Source organism: Ammospiza caudacuta, chromosome Z (assembly GCF_027887145.1).
Source record: "Ammospiza caudacuta isolate bAmmCau1 chromosome Z, bAmmCau1.pri, whole genome shotgun sequence".
NCBI classification, from domain to species: Eukaryota; Metazoa; Chordata; class Aves; order Passeriformes; family Passerellidae; genus Ammospiza; species Ammospiza caudacuta.
Genome location: NC_080632.1, coordinates 21592384 through 21608179, shown reverse-complemented (window position 1 = coordinate 21608179; position 15796 = coordinate 21592384).

Sequence of the window (15796 nt, the reverse complement as noted above, 5' to 3'; positions counted from 1 at the left end):
GCCTGCGTGGAGTGGCAGCCAGCATGGCACTGGCGCTATGTAATGCCTCTCTTCATGCAGGGCGTTGGGAAGGAGAAGCCACTGCTGCCACACCTGCCCTTCCAGCTGTGGCACTGCTGGCCAGGAGTGGCTAGGCAGGCCAGGCCTGCCCCAGGCTGTGCTGAGACAGTGGCAGCCACCGTGGCACATCACTGCAGGCTGCGCCACAATGGTGCTGGCAGTGGCGCCTCACCATCCCTGGAAAAAACTGTGCTTGCCGTGTTATAATTTTCTCCTTAAATACATCAAAACAGAGGTGCTACCAACCTCTTTATTTGGCTCAGAAGCATGTCCATGTTCAGAGCCATCAGGGATTTATTGGCTCTGTCGGACATGGTGGAAGCTTTCCAGCAGTTTCTCACAGAGGGCCTTCTCACAGGCCCTCCCTGGCAATGGAAAACCAGGCTGTGCCAAGTCAAGACAATGTGACAAGTATGATAATGCAAACCAACAGATCATGACATGATATTTTTGAACCCATATGTACAAAGATAATCTCCCAGCTACAGATGATCCTTTTGGTCAGTATGCATTGACACAAACACATACACTGTTGTGTGCTTCCATGTGGCCATCAGGTACTCTTACAAGGGCCATGGGGAAAACTTCCCAAACTGAGGTATATATTTTTGCGTCTGCTGCAGTTACCAACTCTACTTATGTGTAGAGTCATCATGCTATTAATTCACTCCAATACAGCCCAAATGCTTCCTCTGAAATGGAAACACGGTATCTCCAGGGTTAGCAGGATAGAGAATTTTGGTTTATTCCACTTTCTACATCTGATCCAGCTGATAATTACAACTACAGGTGCTTTTAATTTATGATATACAATTGTGTTCAACACAATGTATATCATAAAAATTATATACAAAAATAAAAGATCTGCAAAAATAAAGATCACAAAAATTCAGATATAAATTGAACACTTGCCAAATGTGAGGTCATGTATTGCATTTTATGTGATGTATGTTTTGTGAAGAGTAGACTGTCTATTAGTTTGAACACTGAAGAGATAAACTCAATATCAATGACTTGTGTTCTCTGACACAGTGGAGAGACTACTTAACTATTGATAGGACACCTTATATATCCAGGAGAATTGCAAATGAACATTGTCTACATCAAGGCTTTTACATGTTTGTCATGAGGTGAACTTTCACAAGCATTCAAAACTGTCAGGAAATTTTGTTCCCCCTTTTTTTATCATTGAAGAGGAGAGAGAATCCCCAAACATCCCCTCTTGTCTATGAAAGGTAGAGAATGTGGGGTTTCTCATATTTTCAGCACCTTACTCCTCCATTATCATGATGTTGCCAAAATTTCATGCCAAGGGTCAGAGATTTCGTTGTGGAACAACTCAAACATTTGCCTTATCCCATGAAACAGTCTGTGGTTAGCTTTCCTCATCCCTTCCATCTGATCTGTGTCAGTACTAGAATAGGAATTTCATCCACAGGTCCTTGGGTTTTGTTGTCTCTCAGTCAACAGAAAACTCAGTGAAGACCACTTTGTTCCTTGACTAAGAACTGTATATTTGTATTAAAAAGTCTCAGTTTGCCACTCAAACTTGTGCTACAAGACCAATGTATTTTTTTTCCCCCAGACTGCTATGCCACAAAATAGCTGGGCTAAGAGTCATTTAGTCCATCTGCTGGGGCTGTTGAAACTTCTGCTTGACAAGGAGAAAATTTTCCATGTTATCGCAAATTTTTATTGTCTTTGTGCATCAAGTCCTTCTTTATAGACTAGAGAAAATAACACACTAGTCCAGAGACGAAGCATTTGAATATTGTGTTCATGCCTGTATTTGCAATTCCTCCATCAGAACAGATTTCTTGAGTTACTTATAAATAGTTGCTAAATTTATTATGCCACAAAACAGAGTGGTAGAACCATCACTAGTAATCATAGCACATGTTCTATTACCCTTTTTGCTTCATAATTAAAAAAATTATTTCTATTATTTTATATCTCCATTTTTAGGCCACCTAAAGCACTTTAGAGAGGCAGACCTTGCTATGGACTGTTTGACCATTCTAGCATGTTGAATGTCACTGTGTGTGCTGACACAGTATTAGAGCAATAATTGACGAGTGCCTCTGGGGGTGGGTGGAGGGAGCACAGGCAGAAAGTTTTAGAGAACTCATGCAGAGGTAGCAAGATAAGCTCTGGAGGTGGGGAGGCATGAGCATGAAGAGTATTATTGCCCAGAAAAAGAAAAAGGAGCTATTTAATATGCCAGATCTATACAATGATGTTTAAGAACATATGCAATGTGACAGTTTATGCAACTGCAATATATGAATATAATGCAAGCATGACAACAGTGTTTACAGTTATGGTGTAGCCCTGTTAAATTCTAAGATAACTAAGAGATTACTTTGATGATGGCAGTGGGTGTCTACAACAGCCTTCGCAGCATGCAGTCATGGAAGAGTTAGCAGTACCCTGCTATGGTTATGATTGCTGCACCCAAATTCCTGGATTTTTTTTGTGGTGGAAGGTCTGCTTTTGTTCCTGAGCATCCCTGTGGATGGCTTAAGGCCTTAGGATGTTGCATGTGGTCAGGGTAATCTGCTAAAAGAACAGCCACCATAGCAGCTGATGCTTACGACCTGGTGGTAACAATGCTGGCCCTCTTCTGCTGACCCCACCCTTGTCATTCTTTTTCCATTTAACTGCTTAGACAACATGACCTATGGCTCTCTGGCCTTCATTCGCTCCATTTTCTGGACAGATTCATCATTACTGAGTCACTTGCTGAGCTGATCCAAAAGTGAAAAATCATAACATCTTCCTATTATCCTGTCTTCATCTTGCAGCTCTTCCCCAGGGGACACCATTCCCTGAAACCACTCAGAGGTCAGATGTGATCTCTGCTTTCATTGGTCTACACACCCTAAACATGCCATTTTTGCACTTTCTGTGCTAAGTTCTACAAATCATATTAAATAAGCAAGAGAATAAATCTTTTCATGACAATATCAGCAGTTTAATTGTTGTCTTACACATACAGTGATAAGGACAGTAGAACAGTAAAAAATTTTACTCTGACAAGGATTAAACAAAATAGCACAGCTTTGGAGAAACAAAGCATGTAACTTAAGCAAACAGAAGTCATGCAAAACATAACAGGATGTCTGCTTAGCTTTGCAAGGCCGACAAAGCAGAAGTTATGCAAAGTGACCATGTTGCTTTGGTTGCTCAAAATGATAGCTGAGGAACAGGCACCTAAAAAGGACACTGGACATTGAAGACAAACCCCAAAGAACCATATAAGAACTTCCAAAAAGAGGGTGTGACTACGTAAAATAAAGTAATTCATGTACATCCCAGTAATCAGAGATAGCCAATGAGTATGCCATCAGTGTGTATGATTAAAATCTCAGTTTTGAGCTTTTACCAACGTTCAGGGCGCTCAGTTAAAGGAAGGATTCTGTGAGTGACCAGCACACTACAGTAAAGAATGCAGCTTTCTAATACTCAAACCTGTGTTAGAAAGATTTTATCTGGCCAATTTCTCTATCAATGTTAAGGCTTTATGGTTAGGCTGGGACAATGGTACATTAGTACACTAGTCTTTCACCACAGGCAATTATAAATCTGTTTCTTATGTTAACGTAAGTGAAGTTATATTAAGGTTTTATTGTGTGCCAGTGGTATATATCTTTATATAAAAATTTTTTCTTTCTGATATCATTTGCAATTTACAAAGTATGTCACCTTATGAGCTATGTGACATAGCATGGACCATTTAAGTGGGAGATGTTTGGGTCTTTTTGACTAAGTACTGATAGCAAATCTGATCCTATATAAGTGGTTGCAGAGTTGGGGCTGAGCACAGCAAAACACCTACAACCGAGTGTATAACTCATCAGGTTGGTTTTGCTAGGACAGGAGATGGTTATTGTGGAAGGTTCTGAGAAGGAGGAACACGGATGCAGGACCTGCATCCCTGTCACTCCTACAGGATGCAGCTGACTGAGTTCACTAGTGCTTTTCCTCTCACCCAACCAGAACTCAATGAGGCCAAGAGCACCTTAAGCCTGATTTCACCTACTTTTAGGTTGTGCTTTGTATGCACTTACTGATATTTTCCAACAAAACCCTCACCCTTATTTGAATGGAAAATATCTTCCAGATGATCTTACTAGGAGACAATACTTAAGCAACTGTTTCCCTGTGTATGACCTTTCAGCATTCACATATTCATTTTCTTGTTCTTCCAAATGGCTCTGGGAATGAGTAACATTCCAAGCTGTAATTAGTAATGATCCCTCTGTGAAGCTAAATACAATTTCTAGAAGAGCAGTTGCATATCTACTGCCTAGTAAAATATATGCCATACATTATAGCTAACACATTACATTATATAATACAATCTAACGCACTATATTGTACCATATAATATATTGTACTTACTACAATATATTGTATTGTACAATATATTGCACTTAATACAATACATGGTATCTTTTTCCAGGTGTGTGTTTATAAAGACATTTGGAATTTTTCTTGCTAGTATGTTTAACAAAACTGTAAAATAAAGAATGGTAAATTTTCCCCAAACCTTTTTTTCCTTCCCATTTCTGCAGAAATTGAATGTTTAGTCCAGGCAGAACCTGTAATTTAGCTGTTCCATGGCTCCCATCACCTTTGAGTCACATTCCCAGAGGGTACTACAGCTTGCATGATTGACTCCCACTATTGCCTAGCTGTCTTTTAAGTAATGTTATGTCTCATATCCCATATTACAAAAAATTCTTCTTTCCCTGGGAAGTTCCAAAAAAATTTGGCCAAAAAATCATCAAATTAAACTTAAAATTGGTGAAAAGGGTAAGTTATGTTATCATACAGAGTGGAAAGTTAGGCCTATCCTGAAATATATTCTTTTTTAGATTTTAAACTACACATATGCTTCAAACACTTGTTGGCTTAATAAGGTATGTTTGATGGAAGTAGCCATTTTTTCAGTATGAAGATTTTGAACTTACTTTTTCCCACTTTTCAGTTACAGAGTATTGAGGCCTTACTGTGTTTTAATTACACTTGTGTAGAAATATCTCCCTACAACGATAATTTCATCTTGGGAACACTGGCATTTTCATATTGTTGAGTACATTCATTAAGGTATGTATGTGCCTAATTTTCAGAGAAGACATTAGCAGATCATTAATCATTTGCGTACATTGATTGCTAGTTTGGTGATTGAATTTATGCCAACCTTACAAGAATGAGCTGTCACACAGCATTAGTCACTTTTTTGCTTTACATTGGTGACAGAGGAAGTAGAACTTCTGGGAACTATCCAAAACTCTGTTAGTGGTGGTGGCAGGCCTGCACCTCTTTGAAATACCTCAAGAGATGGTGACTCAACCACTTTCCCTGTTCTAGCCTGTTCAAGTGCCTGACCACCCCTAAGCAGAGAGATTTTTCCTAATATCCAATCTAAACATCCCCAGGTAAAACTTGAGGCCATTTCCTCTCATCCTTCACTTGTTACTTGCAAGAATATACCAACCCTCATCTCCCTACAAGCTCCTTTCATGTCATTGTAGAGAGGGATAAGCTGTCCCCTGAGCCTCTTTTTCTCCAGGCTAAACAACTTCAGCTCAGTCAGCTGTTCCTTATAGCCCTTGTGCTCTAGACCCTTCAATTCACTGGCTCTTAATCTGAATTTACAGTTTTGTTTTGTTTTGTTTTTAATTATATCCAATACTTTATCATTTACAGGACTCAGTAACTTCAATAACTAAGCTGTCAATAAACTGGTTAAAATCAGCATTATACCACTACTGATCCTCTTTTACCAGTTTGTAAATAGGTCTCCACAAAGAATTTCAACCCTTAATCATTGAAGTCTTGCTAACAAATCTTGGTAGTAACAACCATATATCCCCATCATGTAGGAAGACTTCCAGATCCTCCACATTTTCTTGAGCTTTATGCATTAATATGGAGGTAACTTATTTTAATTTAACATTTTGCTTGTAATAGTCTTACTATTCAATTATGATTATATTCTTCCTTCACAGTTCTCAAGCTCCATTAATGCAATGAAATATTTTCTGCCTGGAAAAGTCATTCCAGATTTGTATACAAAAGTAATTAGAGTATCAACTGGTAATTATGAGGTGAATGTTTTAAGTAAATTTATAGGGTTGCATGGTCTGGTTTTGGTAGTAGTGGGGCTACAGAGATGTCTTCTATGAGAAACCGTGGGAAGTTCTTTCATGTACCTGGTGGCTCCAAAGATGGACATGCTGCTAGGCTAATTAGAAATGATGGTAACACTTCTCTGATAATGTATTTAAGAAGAATTCAAAACCAAAAGGGGTTGCAGAGTTGTAATTTTGACTAGAGAAGAGCAGAGAGAGAACATGTGAGAAGAACAACTCTGCAGACACCAGGGTCAGTGGAGAAGGAGGGGCAGGAGCTGCTCCAGGCACTGGAGCCGAGATTCCGGTGCAGGCTGTGGTGCAGGCTGTGGTGAAGCAGCTGTGCCCCTGCAGCCCATGGGGATTCACAGGGATGCAGAGATCACACACAGCCCATGGAGGTGCCCGTGCTGGAGCAGGTGGATGCCTGGAGGGGGCTGTGATCCTGTGGGAGACCCGTGGAGAGAGGGGCCCTGGCCCCAGGCTGGAGCAGCCTGTCCTTGGAGGGCTGCACCCCATGGGAAGAGAGCCACACCGCAGCAGTTTGAGGGGGACTGGTGCCCATGGGATGGACCCACATTATAGCAGTCCACAGAGAGATGGACCCACATTACAGAGTCCACAACTGCCACGTCACAGCAGTTTGAGGGGGACTGGTGCCCATGGGATGGACCCACATTACAGCAGTCCACAGAGAGTTGTTGCTCCTGAGATGGAGCCATGTTGGAGAAGTTGATGGAAAACTGTCTCCTATGGGAGAGTGCTCATTGTGCAGCAGGGGAGCAACTCCTCTCCCTGAGCAGTGGGAGAATGATGAACTGATGAAAATCAAAATATTTGAGTAAATTTCCTTTTTTGGAACAGTTTTCCTTAAAAAAGTTTTCCTTAAGAATTGTTTTTCTCCTCATGCACAAAGTGACATTACACACATTTATGAATAATAATAATGTCTTACATTTTAAAATCTTTTGTCAGGAAGTACTAATTAATCCACCAAACAGCAACTACTCATTCTGTTTTGCATTATTATGATGTTGTCATGCAGCTGACAGCTAATTGGAGAGATAGAGAGAATATTTAAATATCAAATACATTTCTTCAGCCTAGTCAGAAAAGTTGCTCTGCAATAAGAAGCATTTCCCATGCTGAAATGATTGCCAGGTAAATTTGCTGAAAACTTGTCAGGTAGCAAGTAGTTTATTTGGAGTCAGTATGATCAAATACCTACACAATATTAAAACAGAATAATGAAGTCACAGAAACTATACAAATTAAAATTTATTCCAGTGCATAATTTCTTGGAAAAAGCTTGTTGCACAAATGTATTTGCCACAATACTGGAAATAGAGTAAGGCATTGTGCATCAAATTGTTATCAGGAAATCAGGGGGTTTTCCAGTTTTCTTTGGAGTTTACTTTATTGTTGTTGTTATTGTTGTTGTTGTTTTTCCAGAAACCTCAGAATGAATGTGGAAGAATTGATAAGGCAAACTGGAAAGATAAAATGAGATGAGCAAAACAGAAGACTAAAATAAAGAAAAACGGGAAGTATGGCTTAATGGTGGTAATGTTTGATGGTCATCGTAGCATGGTGATGCTATTGTGCATGGTGATGTTGTTGGTTGGACTTGATGATCTCAAAGGTCTTTTTCAATCCTAATGATTATATGATTTTGTAAAATAGAAATATATGATCTGAGCTTTACAATGAAAGTGAAGGGGAAAAGTACAAAAAGTAATGAAATGTGCTAATGGAAAATAAAATGTAGTGTGGTAAGTCTGTACTCCTACTGCTCCAGGATACATTTTTCCTCCTTTCAGCTTGTAGGTTAAATCAATAAGAAATTTTTTCCTGACTTTGCATTTTATTTTGTCTTGTCCAGTCATTACATCCTGCAGAGATCAAAATTATTATCACTGTTCAGAAAAGGTACCAGTTGCTGCCTTGGCCAGAATATAACTAACTAAAAGAATCCTGAAGACTGGTTTTCAGTACTTTTTTTTTTTCTTTAACAATAAAATGACAGTGCTTTAGTCTTCTCCTTTGGAAGAAGCTGTTGGAAAATATTGTTTATTAACTGTCTCTCCCTATTCTACCCAGCCACATGTTTTCACAGATCTCAAGGGAACCAGTATCTTTGAGACTTCTGTCCACTTGGATTGGAATGGCATTGGACAGTAAAATAGGCGGAGGTGAGAAAGACAGGTGCAGATAAACAAAGAGGTACAATGGTCCAGTATGTCCAGTTGTCTCCAGAAAAATCCCCTAAAATAACTATGTGAAACAATACTTAAATTTTTTCTATCCCCATATGCCTCCTTGCTCTACTTTGTAGAGAAATGTAGAGACCAAAAACTATTAAATAGCTACATTTGTCTGTAAGGATCACAAGACCCTTTTCTCTCTCTGTACAAAGTGGAAAGATCCTTTCACATGAAATGAGCACATGCTCTGTTTGCATATGTCTTGTCATCTTCCTTTATGGTCCAGGACATCAGAGCACATGCAATGCAGAGCATGAATTCATAGTAAGAATACTTTCCTTCCCTTTCAATTTCTTACTAGCCTAGAGAGATAACTAAACAGAAGTTTCCCCTAACAAGAATATCAGCTGAAAAAATAAATTAGATAATTAGCTCAAAGTAACTCATCGTATTTGCTGTGTATTCTAGTCTGTTGCTTGTTTTTCTTCTCTTCCGTAGCCAATACCTTTTGTCTTATATAACAAGCTATTATTATTAGGCTAACGTCACTCAAAAGTCTGACTCAGCTATTCATAATACTAAAGATAAAGGAGCACTTACCGTTGGCTTTCAGATGGGTTTTAAGTTATTCTGTTCCCACTGAGTCAGGAGCTCTTTGCCAAGAGCTTTTGAAATCTTCCACTTCTGCCATTTGAACTTGTGCCTTTTTCACAATAGTAAGCAGCACATTCAGACCTTCAGTATGCACACCCACACACCATGTCCTGCTCATACATCAATTTACATTTACTTTGTTATTTTGCCAACCTTTCTTAATTCTACCAGTCATCCTTCCTTTCTGCAATTCAAATGAGTCATGGAATGCTTCGACCTGTTGTAGCACAAGAAGTTTTCCTACATTCTTGTTGAAAATTGTTTCCTGAGAGCCTCACTACAAGCAGTGACTTTTAAGTACTTTCTAAATAAGGTCTTGAGAATTATTTCTGTAAGTATGTATTCATTTAGCAGCTGAAGTACCCTAGCTCCATAATGCATTCCCCAGCAATATTTTTGGGGAATTTTAGCTCCTACCTTAATCAATAAAATTGATAAAATCGATAAAATCCTTGTTTGAGGACTGGGAGAAATGCTCTTCAACTGTGGTCCCTTAGATTGTAAAGCTCTGTATTTGGTCTGGCTGAGATGGAGCTACTTTTCCCACAGCAGTCCTCACACTGCTGTGCTTTGCATTAGTAGCTGGAAAGGTGTTGATAACACAGCAGTGCCTTGGCTGCTGCTGAGCAGTGCTGGCACAGCACCAGCTTGTCCTTTCACCATTAGGCTGGGATGAGCAAGATCTTGGGAGGGGACAGAGCCAGGACAGCTGACCCAAAGTAGCTGAAAGAGTATTTCATATCGTGTTATGTCTGGTCAGCAATACAGCAATACAAGCTACAATACAGCAATACAAGCTAAGGGAAAGGAGGAGGAAGTAGGGGAGGGGGGGAAAATATTTGTTCTTATGATGTTTATCTTCCAGAGCAATTGCACATACAGAAGCTTTACCTCCCAAGAGGTGGCTGGACATTACCCGCTGATGGGAAGTAGAGAATAAATCTATTGTTTTCCTCTGCTTCCACATGCTGCCATTGTTTTTACTTTATTAAACTGCCTCGTTCTTTACTATGTGTTTTTTCCATCTTTCTCCCCTCCTCCAGTCCTCCTATGGAAGGAAGTAACTAAGTGGCTTGGTAGGCACCTAGCATCCAGCCAGGGTCAACCCACCACAAACTCTTAATTTTGCACAAATTCTAATCACAGGCCTTCTGTGAGCATACCTAAAGGCGTCTGCAACATGTTTCTGCATTTTTTCCTTCTAGAACTCTGCTTTCTCCTCATGACCAGACTAAACACACAAATCTTCTTATCAGCTGCCAAGTTGTACACAGGTAACTGCTATTCAGTTTGCTAAAGCTTGTTAAACTCAAATTGTCATTCTTTACAGTAACAAGACACATCAATCACCTCAGCACAACTCTGCCCCTTTCTATACCTAAAGATTTCAATTAAGTGCTTAGAAAAGAAAGTTAAATAAATCTACTCCTATTAAATGAGAAAACAGGAAAAAAGACATTTTTAGAAGCATGGTGATGGTTCCACAGGGCACAGAAACCTGTTAAACAATTCATCATGGGGGTTTTTAGGCTCCTGTTTCATTCAAGCAGATCAATTCTAGAGATAATCAGTCTCCTGCTGCTTCCTTTCTGCTTTCCAGAGTTGAGAATTCTCTGAAGTAATTGAAATGTAAATCTCTCTTATACATTGTCCCAGGGACAGTTAGGGAAGTTTTGGCAAAGTTCTTTAAAGAAGGAAGGGGTGCAGATGGTTGAGCTGATTGGGGGGGGGGGGGGGGGTGTAATTAGTGCATAGCAGCATCGGGGTGAATCCTAAATTTAAAATTAGTTCAAAACTAGGATTTGGATGACTACTACTTGTCATTGCTTGAAGAATCTCAGAGTCCATAACTTAGTCTGTCTCAGTGGAAGTATGCGATTAGGAGAGCTGAGACATTGGGTTCTGTTTCCACATTTTCATTGCTCAAGTATCTTCAATTCCTTCTGTCTCTCCTCCCTGCCCATTAGGATCACCATAAACAGTAAGCTCTTTGAAGCAGAGACCATCTCAACACATTCTGTGCAGTTGCAAATCATTGTCTTAACACTTTTGCTCATCTACACTAAAGATTTTCCCTTTCAAAGATACACTGGTGGCTACAGCAGAGCATCCTTTCAGAAGAGAAACATCCTGCACATCAATACTCTTGTTAATCATGTTCAACTCATTTAGCAGCTAAAAAAAAAACAGAAAAGGATGTTGGTCCCAAGAACCTTGATTTTTACCTTATAGCTCTCTCTTATATCTTGCTCAAAGACAAATAGTGAAAATTAGATAGATAGACAAAATTTCATCTGCTGAAAACTATTTCTGTCACATGAGCATCTGATGGATGTTAAATGTACTCAGTGCAGACAGCTCAGTGTGCAAGCTGTAGTGCAGGCTGCAGACTGAGCTCTGCCAGGACATGAGCCTGAGCCTAAACAAGAAGCAAGAGGCCATGGACTGCTGACCCTTTGCACATCAGAGGGCACGGGAACATGTGGCTGGCCAGGTGATGGGACACCGAGACACAGCAGGAGCCGAGGGCTCTGGATAAAAAGGGAGACTTTGGTGTGCTTAGACTGCGAAGGTATAAAAGCCCAGGGATTCCTTTGTTCAGGGTTCCTCCTCAGAGGCACCAGCTCGAGCTATTATCTTGTTATTTAGTTATCACACCAAGATTAAACTATTTTAAAGATCTTGACAGGTGAGACTTTGTTTTAGGAAACTTGGGGTTGAGCCAGTGAGGAATGCTGGTCCGACTGTGAGTGGGGAGATGTAGCTGCAAAGGGATTCCAGCTCAGGTGGTGGAAATGTGACTGCCAGAGTGGCTCCTGGGTTGTTGGACAGAAAATTTCCTTAGCATGGAGATTTCCTGTTACAGTCAAAGAGTTTTTCCCTTGTGCCCTGAAACTGAATGAGACTCATGCCTGGGCAGTGATGTCTCAGGATGCACCTTAGTGATTGATTGAGAAACAGAGAATTCTCCTGAAAAATGATCTTGGGAAATTCTTTCCCTTCTGTTCAGAGATGTGCAGACCATGGCAGAACTACTGGGTGTGATACCACGGCTCTCCTGCTCAGGTCTGCCAAATGACTCACGCTGTAACAGGGACAGCATGAAAGTTACTCCTGATGTCTGTCTTGACATTTGGGGCACTTCGATCTCACTACCAAGTGTGCAGCTTTCTCCATTAACTGATCACCTATTCAGAGACATGAGGCTGAGATCTTCAGTATTTTGACACAGTGACCTATTTTTTTTATCAACCCTTTAGCCTATCATTCATAAGTAGTTTTACCATCTCATTTGGGTGTTGTTAGGAGATGATTTTTTATAATATTGCATATTTCTAAACTACAATAAGATGAATGCCATAGACAATAGATACCAGCAGACATCATCTCATTATTCAAAGCATTACCCCTTTACTCAGCTAGAAAGTATATGTTCTCTCTGATCAGAGGATTTATGTTACTCCTCTTATGACACTAGATCAACTTAGATTAGCTAAATTATTAGGTATGAAATTTTAAATACCTTTTTAGCTTCCCTGCAAATATTTTACAATAGTTAATGAATTAAATTGTATTTTAAGCTGACACCTTCTCATCTCAAAATTCCTTTATCATTTTGGAAGATGGCAATATAAAGAAGACATTTAAAAAGCCTCTTTTTTCATTTTGCATGCACAAAACTAATATTTAATTGCTATTTAAACCTGAATTATGAGCCAGAAGTTGGCATATACCACAGTTTAGCTAACATTGCTAGACAGGCTACATTAGCAAAGAAGCCAACCACACAATAAAAAGGAGCTATTCTGCTGCTAGACATAAATCACGTTGCTGAAGGACATAATCTGTACCTACAATGGATACACATGTAAGAGTTTTGTGAGTTTTATTTGGCACAGAACCACTACATTGGTTAGAAGTACTGGCAAACCTCAGATCTAAGCATTAAATGCTCAGACTCTATTCACCTCCACAAAGGACCTGCTGGACCGGGGAGCTAACCACAGGGAAATGGTACTGCAAGCCCACTAAATGGAAGCAGGCATAGGCATCAAAAAGGTGAAGATCTGGTCCCATCCAGAGCACAGCTGTGTGGGATGGGCATGTAATAACTGAAGGATTTAATAGGTCTGCAGTGAGTACCCACGCCCATGGCCAGGAGGAGGTAGGGAAGCAGCCTCTGAGTCACTGTGCCTCCTGGGCCAGGACCTAACTTCTAATCAAGACCATTCAGAAGTGATGCCTGAGCAGAGCCAAGGAAGGCACCTGAAGTCAAGATGCAGTCAAAGAGGGATATGGGAAAACAAAATCCAGCTGGGGTTTGAATAATCATACCTCAGCATAAACCAATTAAATACTTAGGCCACTCTTTTTCACTCTTCTCCTTTTAATACCTGTGTGGTGGGAGCTAAGCTGATATGTAGATTAGAAAAAATGCTGGAAGTAGAAGCATGTACTAGAGGAACAAGTTCCAGCCAAGACACGTGGGAAGGCAGCTTTTACTCCAGCTAGCTACATTAGTTTTATAAGCACTTCTATGCACAGGTGATATGGATGCACTCATGTATTTCATGAACAATAACTAATTAACTGGTATGTGGGCCAAATTAGAGAGAATCACTCACATCTTAACATTAGCAGATCAATGCAGCTATTGATTAAAATAATGCTTATATTCTGTAACCATTTCCTACATGATCTGAAGCTCCATTTTCTCTGTAGCATCACTGAAGATAATGGGGACTTTGAGTCCTCACATTGCAATCAGGAAGAAAAGTATGACCACATAATTGCAGTTTGCATTTTATCTTCTGAACTGGCTTATGTCAGTAATGTCAAAAGTCAAGTTTCTGAACTCCACTATCTTATCTTGCACATTTGACATACCTGAGCTCAAAGTGTGTGTTTCTTTGCATGTACACTTTCAGAGTTATTATATCAGTAAATTATCTGTAAGACGAAAAATTCTCTTTTGTAAATGCCAGAGTTGCTCTGTCTGTGGACTCTGCAATCTTCATTAAATTAAGGTTATTTAGTGCACAAGAAGCACATCTCAGCTTTGAAGATGATGAGGTCATCTTCTTCATTGTTCCTCCTTGTGAAAAAGACCATGCTAGAGAGGGAAATTTCTGGTGTTTGTTTTGCTAAAATGGTCCCTTCAAGACACTTCCACTTGTTTCAAATTAGGGAAAACCCAGCTGCTCATTTTACAAATGTATGGACCAATGTAAAGTGTTACAATCCCACAGCAGAGTCAGTGTAGAAAGACAGATGTTTTCAGCTCCTGCTAAAGGTCTTTTTCACTTCCTCAGTTAGCCTTTTGCTGACATGCTTTTAGGGTTCACAGACCCCCTCTGCTCCACACGACATCTGCAGAATCAATAAACTAGCAGTTTCGGTACTAGATCCCAATAAAGATTTTGAAACTTTAATTTTCAAATATTCCTGAACCTGACTCAGATGCTTATGTACACTAGTCCTTAAACGTATTTATTCTTTAAAAGTTATTTTTCCTAACACCAAACACAGAAATTAATTTTTCTTTGAAGTCAGTTGAAATCATAAATCGTTATTTTGAGGACAGGGGCCAGAAAATTGTTTCCAGTATACAGGAGCAAAGATGAAAGCAACATGGAATGTGAAAGAGAAAGCCAGTCTCCCAGTAAGAGCAAATGGCAAATATGGGCTTCCTTTTTGGGTCAAATTTTGTCTGACACAGAATACTCGTCTTTTAATGTGTGCAATATTCCATCACTATTTAAAACTTTCTGTGAACTTTCAGGGCAGAAACAACAAAGTCAACAAGCAATACAGCATAATGGGAACTCTTGACAGCGAAATCGGCAAGAATGAATGGAGAAGGTAAACTGGACTTGACTGAGGCTTTATTTTCCCTTTTTCCATGCAAATACTGTTTCTTTGAAGTAACATTAGCAAAAGCAATTCAAAGCTCAGCTATGTGTACATAGCACTGTTATTTCTTTACAGAAACTTTTGTTGTAATAAAAAAAGTAAGACCTTTTACCTTGATACAGAGCTTTTCATCTTCAAAGCATTCTCACAGATACATTCTAGCTAATCTGAACACAGTTTAACACAGTTGATGTGGATTACTATCACAATTCTGATTCAGAAGGGACAGAGTTTAGATTATGTATATGGACGAAAGTATTTGATGTCTGAAGAGCAATTAAAACTCTAGGGTCACTACATCCTAATTGCCCGCAACAGACCTTTCCTCAGCTTTGGTTTGTACTGTGAAGAATTATCTTCCTATACACAAACCGTTTTCTGTATTTACCTAAATAATATACTATTTTTGTAATTAAAGTGTTTCTTACACTAACATGTTTCTGTGCATGTGATCAAGGTTTCCAAACTCTGTCAGCCCTGTGACCAAAACTGTTAGAATAGTTGTGGAGGACTTAAATTGTCAGGTCTTCCCAGACTTCTAAGGACTTTCAGAGTTTTTGGGTATTGGCTACATGTAGAGCTCCACAAAAATTCCCTTGAGACACAGAAAAATTACTTTACATTTAAGTTTGAAAGGCATTCATCTGATATATTAACTACCTATTTTCATCTAAAGGTTCTTTTGTATTTTTTGAATGGTGTAATGGTTAAATTATTTTTATGCATTATTTTAACTTCAGCTAAGGAAACACTGCCCATGAGACAGCCAACAAAAAACACTGCAAAATCAAAGCAGAGAAATTCCAAATAATTGTGCATTTATTT